Below are 11,349 nucleotides of genomic sequence, written 5' to 3' on the forward strand. Positions count from 1 at the left end.
AATTTCTCTAGTACCTTTTTTTTATGACATAGAGGCTTGCATTTCTTTCAAAGGTGATTTAGTAAAAGACCTGAGGGCACATGCCATTCTATTTCTCAGACCGGTATTAAGATATACTAGTGCAAAGGGAAAAAGGTATTTGGTGATCAAGTAAATGGCATGAGGGCACACGCCATTATAAGCCTAAGCGCTAGTGGACACCTCCTTTTTGGTACTCTCAGCGGTACTATCATCCTTCTCCGGGTCAGTTGTTTTGCTTTGGATTGTTATCTCTGACGTTACTGGGGCGTTCTCGATAGTTGTTAATGTTGCCGTTTGTTCAGAAAAATGATCACCTGGAGTATAGTACGGGGAGTTTGGAAGATTTATATATTCTACATCTTCACCTATCTCCTTCTCCATCTCCTTTTCTGCCTCACTTACAGATTTTGTGCTTGCCATGAGAACGCTCTTCACCCTAAAATATGGAGTTCGTTGTGTTATAAAAGGAAACCAACACACACGCTGCAAGGGAATGATGGTACATAAAGCACGTAAGCCCACAATATGGGTTTATGTGCCATTAATATGGGCCACACGCCATATTATTAGATTTATGCACGTGTGATTGGTAAATGCATATGTCACATCATCTTTGTTTTACCTCACACACTATATTAGGCCTAATGAACCATATCACATGTGCGCACATGCTATATATATGGAGAAGTATTATGCAAGGATAGAAATTCAATGCATGATTGTGGAGAGCAATGGCATGAAGCCACATGCTAAATAACATTTTAGAGAAAGAATTAAAATAAAAACATGCAAATAGTACTAAGTGGACCAAGACTTAGAAGTGCACAATTGAATGAGGTATTTCTAATAAATACTTCACTCACCTCATATAGGAATGGCTACCACTCTCAAATGGCGTATCGCCTCATGCCATCACCTCGCAATTTGTTATAGCAATCCGATGAATTCATATTCGGCTTGTTCACCTTGAACTTTAAGTAAGATTTGCTAGAACAACTAAGAATTTATACTTGTTATTTGTATCATCTCACCTAGGAATGGCGTAAGGCCACATGCCATCACGCCTCCTCTGATTCAGATTCGGATTGTTCACCTTGAAATAAAATACATTAGAAACTTAGTAAAGGAATATTCATGAATCTCACCTTGAACCCAGGTTATGAATGCTCTTGCTGCATCTCTTGCATGGTCTAGCAAGGTGATGGTGGCACTCTGCTTCCGCATCCAACCATACACAACATTATCCACCGATATGCTCATGCTGGGATCCCTTGGATTCAGCACCCATCTCTTTTCTAGGCAATCCTTCGTATATCCGGAACTTGGCTTGAACCACTCCACAGTTACATTGAAGGAGTTAGTTTCCGCGTCCTCCTCTGCATCAGTGATGCAGCGCCCCACCCATATCATTTGTTTTTTATTACTGGGTCTGACAAGCACGACCATTCCTTTGCAGACCTATACTGGATTGAATGCTGAATCCGGCTTCTTGTTCCTTGGCCCACAATAGTGATCCTCAACATCGTTATCTGTCACTGCATTTCTAGAGGACATTGTTCCGCTACTATCTGGTGCTCTGGGTTCTGGCCAAAAGGACTCTTCCAATTCTTCATATACAACCGGCCCATTTTGGATAGCAGATATAATCTTCTCTCAGTATTTGAGCAAAGGCTTGCACCTCTGAAAATAGGATTCTCCACCAAACACCAACCCCCTATTCCAGAAGGCAATATGCTGTCTAATCCCGGCCACTATACTTTCCTGGTCTTTGAGTCCATCCGGGTGCATCGGCCGTGGGGAACCCTGAGGAATCATAGGTTCCCCAGTTATGGGATCTCTCTTGAAGAGTTCAATGCCGTCCACTGGCAGCCACACTGTGTCCCATTCTCTCATCTTGTACCTCATCACTGGAGCACTGTCACACATACTGAAATGAAACTGAAGAGGCTTGGAGTGGCCAATCAGCGTTTCAGATCCGTCCCTGATGTAGCCTCTTACAAACCCCTTAAAGTCTGGAACCTCTGTCAGAAGTGCAGCTTCAATAGTGCCTTTGATGCAATTTTGGAATTCATCGTAGAGTTGTGGGAGGGTGAGGACATTGGATCGCCGGAGGGACTCTGCCAGGTGACTGAACATGGCATCAACGTCTTCATGAGTGTGCCCAACCATGAGAAAGCCAAGTGTAACCGTTTCAAATATGCCTTTGGCAACAAGCATCGCCAAGTACGCGAAGACGTACATGTTTTTGTTCTCACTGCCAGCATTGTCTGTTTGGAGCAGAAGATGGGGTGGAAGGCCACATCGGCCGCAAGAACTTCCTTGAGATTCTGCTTCGTTTGGATGAGGCTGTGCATTCACCGGGCGACCAGCCTCATCGGAATGGCATGAGGCCTCACATGATAACCCTACAATCTGATGGCCAACATATTCACTGGGATGGCATGGGGCCCCACGCGATACTGCAAGCCTTTGCTCCTCCTCCAGCTGAACCCTGTATGGGGTTCGATCGACAAGGGCCTTATGCAAGGGTTGGCCGTTCAGCTCAGTCTGCGCACTTTGCAGAGACCTTAAGTGTTTTGCTAGGGACGCAATCATCATGTTTGCACCCCCGCCACCCCATAGAGGTACAAAGAAGTTCCCATAGTTCTGGGCACCATGCCCATGAGCGATTATGCCAAACAGAGACACAGGCAGCTGCATGGATGAAGAGATTGCCTTGGGGGCAGGATTGAGTCGAGGTAAGCACGTCTTTTTCTGGTCCATTTTGTCGTGGATGATGCAGAGGTAAGAGTCAGGTCTCTCCATGGAGAGAATCCTGTTATGATAATATGCAGTCCTGCAGCTTCTCTGCTCGATGTTGTGGTCGAGCCGCCTTCTAACCAACGTCTCTCGCTCTTGAGCGCTGCAAGAATTCTTCGACAAAGCCATTTTGATAGCAGTGCACTCGTCACACTTTGAAAAGCTGGAGTACTTTCCTATACTCACATCCCTGAACCTGTTGCTCCACAATCTACTAAATCTAGATTGGCTCAACTTCCTGTAGCCATTACTCTGGAGTTCCCGATTCACATCTTCCAATATGGCCCCCTTGGTATACATGGAAGGGAGAACTCATTGGGTGTCTCGTGTTCCATCTTCCAAGATGCGGGTTTTATGTGGTTGCTGCTCACTACATGTCTTGACAAACCTCTTGAAGATTGCCTCTCCATATACAACATGACCCCTGGTTTTGTGCGTACCGTCGTTCCCATGGACTGCCTGTTGAACCCTTTGTTCCTCGAACTCAGTTTTGATTCTGTAGAATGTGGTTCGAGGGACTCCATAAATGATTCTCCATGCCTTCATGCAGACCAAACCCCTCTGGAAGACCATGCCCCCCACCTGATGTTCTGAAGCATCAACAGATAACCGTAATGCCTCATACACAAAATTGCGAGCTGCCTTCCAGGACAATGTCTTGTATCTTGCTCTCTCCTCTTCAATAGCATCCCAATCAGCATGTTGACAGCACCTCCTCTTGCAACAAGCAACTGTTGAGACCATTCGAACCTCCATCGCCATTTTCTACCTTTTCGGTTCGTTGCTCAGATCCTTTTGGCTGCGCTTTAGGAAGGTGTACTTTCTTTTCCCATGAAGAGATGTTCTGTCATCAGTTGTAGTGGTATTTGATTGTGAATCCTTCACATTCTCAAACACTAAGTGCCTCAATTTCCACCGCACAATGCTTCCAATAGTCAGACTGTTTTCTTTTGTGTCAACAACCTCTAAAATCGCAACTCCAATATCATCCCAGCCCAATTCTTGATTAGCAACCACATCTCTTGGATCGACAACTGTGGCTAAGCCCTCAGCTACCACCTCCCCCTCGGGGTTGTTTAGAAACACCTTCGCCTGAATCCATGTAGCATGGTTCTTAAGATCCACGGAGGGAACATGTGTCGCACTTGCGCTGTCCCCAACATCTGCTTTCTTCTAAAGATTTTTCAAGGCAACAACAACATTTACCCCGACAACCATCTCTCCTCGTTCAATAGCGATCACATTCCCATCGAAGACAGTCTCTACTGATACAGCAGCATTGCCTTCCCCAAGCCTTTGACAGTGTATAACAAAGTTCCGATCCATAGACACAAGGGTCCCTTTTGCAACTCTCTTCCCACCATTCAAAATGTAAACCTTTTCCCCAACCCTGAAGGCCATTCTGAAAGTGCAGAAAAGAAGTTAAGACCATACAAAAAATGATTGGAGAATGGCCTAAATTATAACATACCAAACAACCTCAATAGCATGAGGCCACATGCCATTATTCAAACATGCTATTGACACCCACGTGAAATTTCGCATTCACAAAATTGGCATGAGGCCTCATGCCATCTTGATATACACACAGCTGGAGGCAAGTAAAAACATACATGACAATACGCTAGCCATGAAATTGCAAGGGCCCAAGATGGCATGAGGCCTCATGCCATTTCTAAATGTGGTCCTAAGCCATTCCATGGTGAACATACCAGGAAGCACAAGTGCCGAATATCAAGAGGAAGCGGTAGCCACACCAAAGACAGTGCCGCTCGCAACACCGCAACTACTCGTAGCGCCGCTCGCAACACCGCAACTGCTCGTAGTGCCGCTCGCACAAACTGCCACTCGCATAAACTGCCGCTCGCAATGGTGCTCGCAATGCCGCAACCGCTCGTAGACGCATAAATCACAGCCCACAACGCCGCTTACACAAGCAGCGCTCACTGCGCTCAGCGGAACCAAGAACACGGCGCACAAAAATGATAGACCTAGGAATGAGTTCGAGAATTCAAAAATAACACACGCTTGAACGTCACATCAAATCCTCTGACAAACCAGATCTTATGATTCCTCTGACAAATTTCAAACTGAGTAGTGTCTAGACTTTGCTGTCAGAGGTTGAACTTTGTCACATCATGTCCTTGCCTCGATCCAGCTGTGCCATGTCAGTGATTCGAACTTTGCCATGCCATGTCAGCGATCCGCGCCAAGATTATTCGCCGTGTAAAGGAATAATTATGCTGTGTGTGTACGTCCATTTATGGCAATATAAGGCCACACGCCATTTAAAGAATAATGCTAGTCGAGCATTTTTTGGTGCATTTTTGGGTTCAAAATTGCATGAGCCCACACGCTATAAAGTTTACCTATACCAAAAATAGAAACAGCTTTATTTACTTGGGAATTTAAGTGGTTGAGGCATTTTTAAACTTACAAACACATGCCCTACTTACATTCCTTTGGTTGCTTAAAATTCAAAAATATTATAAACCTTTCTTTTTGCATTTTCAATGTTTTCAATTATGGTTTTTGATTTTCGCAGGACCAGCCTAGTAATCTATTTGCATCCCGTCATGTTTATAGCTAGCTTTCGTTTGTCCTCTTCGCTAGCCTGAGATACATCTGCTCGGCATCTGCCTCTTACAGCATTTGCCCAGAAAGGGCATCTTTCTTCACGCAGCATTTGCCACATGCTTAGGGTTTAGGGTTTAGGGTTTAGCAATTCAGTAGCTTGATAAACATGCAAATACAGAACTTGATGCAAAATCCTTTGATATGTCACAATGCCCCTAGGACCATAAACACATTTCAATAGAGAGGGTCCTTTCATTTCATAACTCCTTACGTAGATCTTGGTGAAACTAGAGTTAGTGAAGTTAGTTTCTTGTGATCCCGTATCTGATTGTGATGTCCATTTGCAGTGTCGATGGAAAGATCAATGCACACCAAACTGTAAAATCTTGGAGCAAAATAACGGTCGGATCTATGGCAAATGCCCCTGAAACATTGTAAGGCTCGTGTGGTCTCATGTGGTGTTTGATCGAGATGCTTCTTTGCAGGGTCATCAAGAAAGACATTGTATACCATTCTGTAAAATTTAGTTGCGATCTAACGGTTGGATCTCCAGAAAACTCAAAAAAATCTCGCGCGTGTCAGAATATTCTAGGAATATACTCCTATGTGCCCCTGAAAATGGCATGTGGCCCCACGCCATTCAAGAGATAACGCCAGATGACGCCGAGAATTTTTTGTAGCATTTTTTGGGTTCAAAATTGCATGAGCCCACACGCTATAAAGTTTATCTTTGCCAAATAGAGAAAAGTTTATCTGTGTCATGTGAGGTAGTTACAGTCCTTTGTGCTCGGCATCTGCCTCTTGCAGCATTTGCACTGAAAGGGAATTTTTCTCCATTCAGCATTTGGCCCTGAAAATGGCATGCGCCCACACGCCATTCAAGGAATAACGCCACAGGACGTCTGGATTTTTGGGTTTAAAATGTTTAGTGTTTTTTGGGTTTTTTCAAAATATTTTGGGTCCAACGTTTTTTGGGTTTCTTTGGTTCAAAATTGCATGAGCCCACACGCTATAATATTGATTTGAGAGAAAAATAGAAACAGATAGAATTTCTTTATTTAGCTGAACATCTGCCATTTTTGGAAATACAAGATGCTTTGGAATATCCAATCATGCATGGTATAAATATAGCGAGGGTATTAAATGATATCCCAATCATGATCTTTCTTTTGGATTTCGCGTGCATGCAGTCCGAGGAATGATGACGTTGCGGATTTCTTTTGGATTTTGCGTGCTTGCATGCGTGCGGCAATCCAGAAATTAATGGTGGCGCCCAAGTCCGAGGAATGATGACGTGGCGGGATTACCAACCGTTGTGACATTTCGTGCGTGTGAGGTTAGGTTTTGCATTATGCTTCGTACTCGCGCTCGCACACTCGCGCTCCCGCTCGCATCGCGCTCCCACTCGCGATCATGCTCACTTCTCTACAGGTTTCTCGTGTGCATCGGCGTCCACTCGCGCTTGCATCACACTCGCGCTCGCATCGCGCTCGTGTGCATCGGCGTCCACTCGCGCTTGCATCACACTCGCGCTCGCATCGCGCTCGTGTGCATCGGCGTCCACTTCAAGACACACCCAGTTTGTAACTTCGCTGCCAACTCCGCCGCCCACTCCGCCACCCACACGCAGCCCACTTGGCGTCCCGGGAGATTTCAGCGCCACTCTCCAACTGTAAGTGGCAGAGTAGCCTTGCTGCTACGATCCGCTGCACACACAGTGCACATTCACCAGCGAGTCCGGCCTCGATTGTCACGCCTCCATTCAGCTTGAAATGGTAAGTCTTTTAGGCCAAGTAGAAAATGGCATGAGGCCACATGCTATTCAGTAGCAACATTGGCATGCACCGATTGGGCTCTCGAGTGCAGTCCGGTTACAGATGGCGTGTAGCCTCACGCCATCTTAGGATGCAGCCTCAAGACATCTGATGCAGTGGTGAATGGCGTGTGGCCTCACGTTATTTCCAGCTGCTAGCTTTTCATCTGTCAGCTCTAATTGTTGTGCATTTCTGAACAGGCGAGGAATTGCATTCTTCTTCCAGCCACTGTCAATGTGGATGTAGAGAAGGGGGAGGAGCTCACCAGTTGGACTTTCGGGATGGAAGGCGAGGATCTGATGCTGTACAACACAGATGGTGGGAGAAAAGAATGCATGGGGATCCTCATCCAAGTGACAGACACTCCATGTAGTTCCATGCAAGAATATGGACTGGCACTTGTGGTAGAGACAGCGTCCGCCTTCAAGATCCACCTTGCACATCCTAGTGGCTTCCCGGAGGGGGGCAGCGGCTATGAGGAATTCCTAGAGGGAGCTAGGGAGAGGTTGTCCAGGAGGCCCACAATTTCAAAGACGCTGCGGGTCTATGAAGATCACATGGAATCCACGGACCTCACCTACGGCGATGTTCAAAAACTATATTCCAACATTGAGCCGTTGAGAGTGCCTCCAGTTCGCGAAGTGAAGGGGAAGGGGGTCGATCTGGAAACTACCCCGAAGCAAAAAAGGGTGGTCAAGCTCAAGCCGACGTCCGACTCTGCTGCTTCAAAAAAGAAGCTACTCAGTGATGCCATTGCCTCGGGTTCGAACACTACACCCACCAAAAAGAAGAGCCGCAAAGAGCAGAAAGAGCAAGAAGAGGCAGCAAAAATCGTCGCAGATAATAGTACTTGTTACTATTCCAACAAAGTATATACAATCGACGTGAGGCGTATCGACATCCAAAGCAAATACAACCACAGGCTAGTATCTGATGAGTGGGTGGAGAAACTGAAGCAGAAGATGCTGGCAAGTCCAGTAACACCCGACATCGCAGACGTGATCCCCTACTACCGAACAATGAAGGGCGAGACGAGGTTTCCAGACTTGATCAATAGGAAGGTGTTGGACGATCAGAACATCCGGTTCTATGCCGTCTCCGGGCAGCATTCTAGCTTGGCGATGCAACAGATAGTTGTGGATATTATGGTGGGCGAGGAGGTGAAGAAAGTCTTCAAGACAAGAGTTGTCCGCCTGATAAAAGGCAACTCGCTCCTCCGATCTATCATATACATCTCCCACGCGCAGAATGTTAAGCAAGAAATGTGCTACAAATCGGGTCTGCACGAGACATTGGCACGAACACGGAAGCTCTGGGTTCAACTGAAGAAGCCACAAAAACCAGGACAAGGACGTGCACTAGCAACTAGCGCCTGGCAGGTAAGCCTTGTTGCATGTGGCATAGCATGTGGCCTCACGCCATTTCCATTGCAGGAATTCTCGAGTCTTCTCTCGAAAACACTGGGGGTCAATGACACACTCAGCATCCATAACATTCTACTCGCGACAAAAGTTGTTTTTGACAAATGGGTAGATGTGCTGAGGAGGTACCATGACGGGGAGTTGCTAAACTCAATGGGTGTGGAGGACGGCCGGAAGCCCAATGATTTGAAGCTCAATGCCTTGTGTTTCTCGCGGTCTCTAGACGACGACGACCTTCTGACAGTGGCTAATGCTCTTCTACGTGGTGAGGTAGTCTTCAACAAGACCAGAATGACTCCCGGCCATATTGTGACATACGAGGACTTGCGCATGACTCTGAGAGCTCGTGCGCTATTGAAGGATTGGATCTTCGAGCAAGTGGCCGTGGAGAGGGTGAGCATCGACACCACGCAAGAGATGATGGAAGAGCTGGAGTTGTCAAATGAAGACATCGACGAGTACGTGAAGGGGGCCCCCAAGTTTATCGATCTGCTGCGGGATGCCACGAAAAGTAAAGCTGAGAAGTTGGATCAGTATCCAAATTTCATTAAGAGGGATGTCGACCACCGGCTTCAGAAACAGCTCGACCCCGCAGCAGAGGCCTATCGAGAACCTTACCGGGTATACGTGAATTCGGATGAGGATCAAAGGTGGAGGAGCATCGTTTCCCGCGGAGATGAGCAGGTCAAGAACATCTTTTGTGTGATGGACTTCACAAACGAGGAGATCACTCATGCAGACGAAGTCAGCTCCATCATTGACTTAATGGTGGGACTTGCGGAGGTGGAATCTTCAGTCCACTATATGATCTACGACTCCGAATCCTATCACAAGTTCTGGAAGGCCTTGAACGAGGTGAAGGCTCGGTTGAAAGGCAAGGAGATGCGGGAGATCCATGGGATAATGGCTAAGAAGAAGATACCGACGAATGTCCGCATCTTCACACTCGCCCTTGTTATTGGTCCTGCAGCAGAGTGGGACTGGAGTGACTTCCCAGCTTCGTTCAACAAGGCCGATCGAATTGATCTGAGGGAGGTCAATTTACCTGTGCCTGAGGAACTGAAGACGGCTATGGAGCTTTCGAATCCAAAGAAAGCTCCAGGTGCAGCATGGGAAATGCTCAGCTGGGTCTTCAACGCAATAGCGGGTGACTCCAAGGGCAAATGCGTTGTCGAGTACAACTGTGGCGGACTATTCTTTTGAGCCGCACTACTCAAGGGTGTCCCGTGTGTTGCGGTGACAAACTCCATTGAAGAGGTGACTTCAATGGAGCATATAATTACAGTTGCCAAAGAAAAACAGTATCTTCTCTGCGAACCTGGTGAGTACGCACTTTAAGTTTAAATGTTATCTCACAAGCTCTGTATGCAGGAGCGTGGCCACCCCCAGATGCTGAAACGGCGTTAACAACTACTGATGTTAGGCCGAGCTCACAACCTGCACAAGGTAAGGTCACGTGAGGCCTCACGCCATTTTGATTATAGATCATTGTGAATATTCAGACACGAGGACTGAAAAGCGCACTGGTGGCGCGTCGAAGAAGGACAAATAGACAAGCAATAGGACAAAAGGAGGTACAAATTATATTTGCAATGGCGTGTGGTCTCATGCCATTCCTTGTAGGAGACACTTCTTCAAAGGCAAAACAGGCAAGCACCAGCCAAGCTCAAACTGACAGTGGTCATAAAAAGTGAAAGCACGTTGGACAGTCGTCAGGATCAGAGGCGTTTGATTCGAAAAGGAAGAAGGGCAACGAAAAGATGATAGGTAATGCCTCGCGATTATGGCGTGTGTGCTCATGCCATTCATTGCAGATCAAGGGCTGAGTGAAAGGAGCCAGTCACCACCTCCTGACTCAGATTCCTATGGCGAACTCCCCTTCCCCAATCTCAATGGAGAGGTACAATGGATGAGGGATGCTTTTCAAGTCAGGGCCACGTTTTTCTCATCTTGTCGTCTTCGAAGGGTGCAAGAACGTGCAGAAACCATGTTAAGACAGTCGGGTGAGGATACGGTCCTAGGTCAAGCACTAAAACAGGCTATGGATGTCTTGTATTTTGAGATGGAGACTCGGCCAGATGATTTTCCCAAGATGGTCCTCGAAGAACAAGCCATCCAGCCTGAGCAGCCTATGGAAGAAATGCAGGAGGGGGATGAGGAGCCAGAGAAAGATAATGAGCAGGAAGAGCAGAAGGACGAAGAGGAGGACAAAGAAGAGGAGGACGAAGAAGAGGAGGACGAAGAGGACTTGGATGGTCCTCACAATGGTGACGATCACAATAACGACGATGACGATGATGACGACAATGGCCAACCTGAGGTGGCCAAAGAGCAGCGGAGGAAGGTCATACAAGACAAACCATCAGGTAAATAATAGTACATCCATTCCTAACCTTTTACCATTTCTAACATTGTCCATGTAGGTCGTAGAAGAAATGGTAAGTAGAGATTATTCAGTTGAATTAAGATACAAACTCTAGCCTTTAGTGTCGAGGAAGGATAGTGCCAAGCAAGGGTCGAAACGTATGTCCAATCCTTCAGAATCAGCAGTGCGCCCAAGTGATATCGGTCCTAGTTCCTCAATAGCAGTTGATGGTAAATACAGTATAGTCGATTCAATGTGCTAATGAGTTTGTTTTTAGTAGCCAGTAGGGAGGATACCATCTCAATCGAAGGGAGATATTTGGACATGCATATGGATCCGCCAGTGGACTCTA

The sequence above is a fragment of the Selaginella moellendorffii genome, unplaced genomic scaffold, assembly GCF_000143415.4.
Source record: "Selaginella moellendorffii unplaced genomic scaffold, v1.0 SELMOscaffold_12, whole genome shotgun sequence".
In the NCBI taxonomy this organism is placed as follows: domain Eukaryota; kingdom Viridiplantae; phylum Streptophyta; class Lycopodiopsida; order Selaginellales; family Selaginellaceae; genus Selaginella; species Selaginella moellendorffii.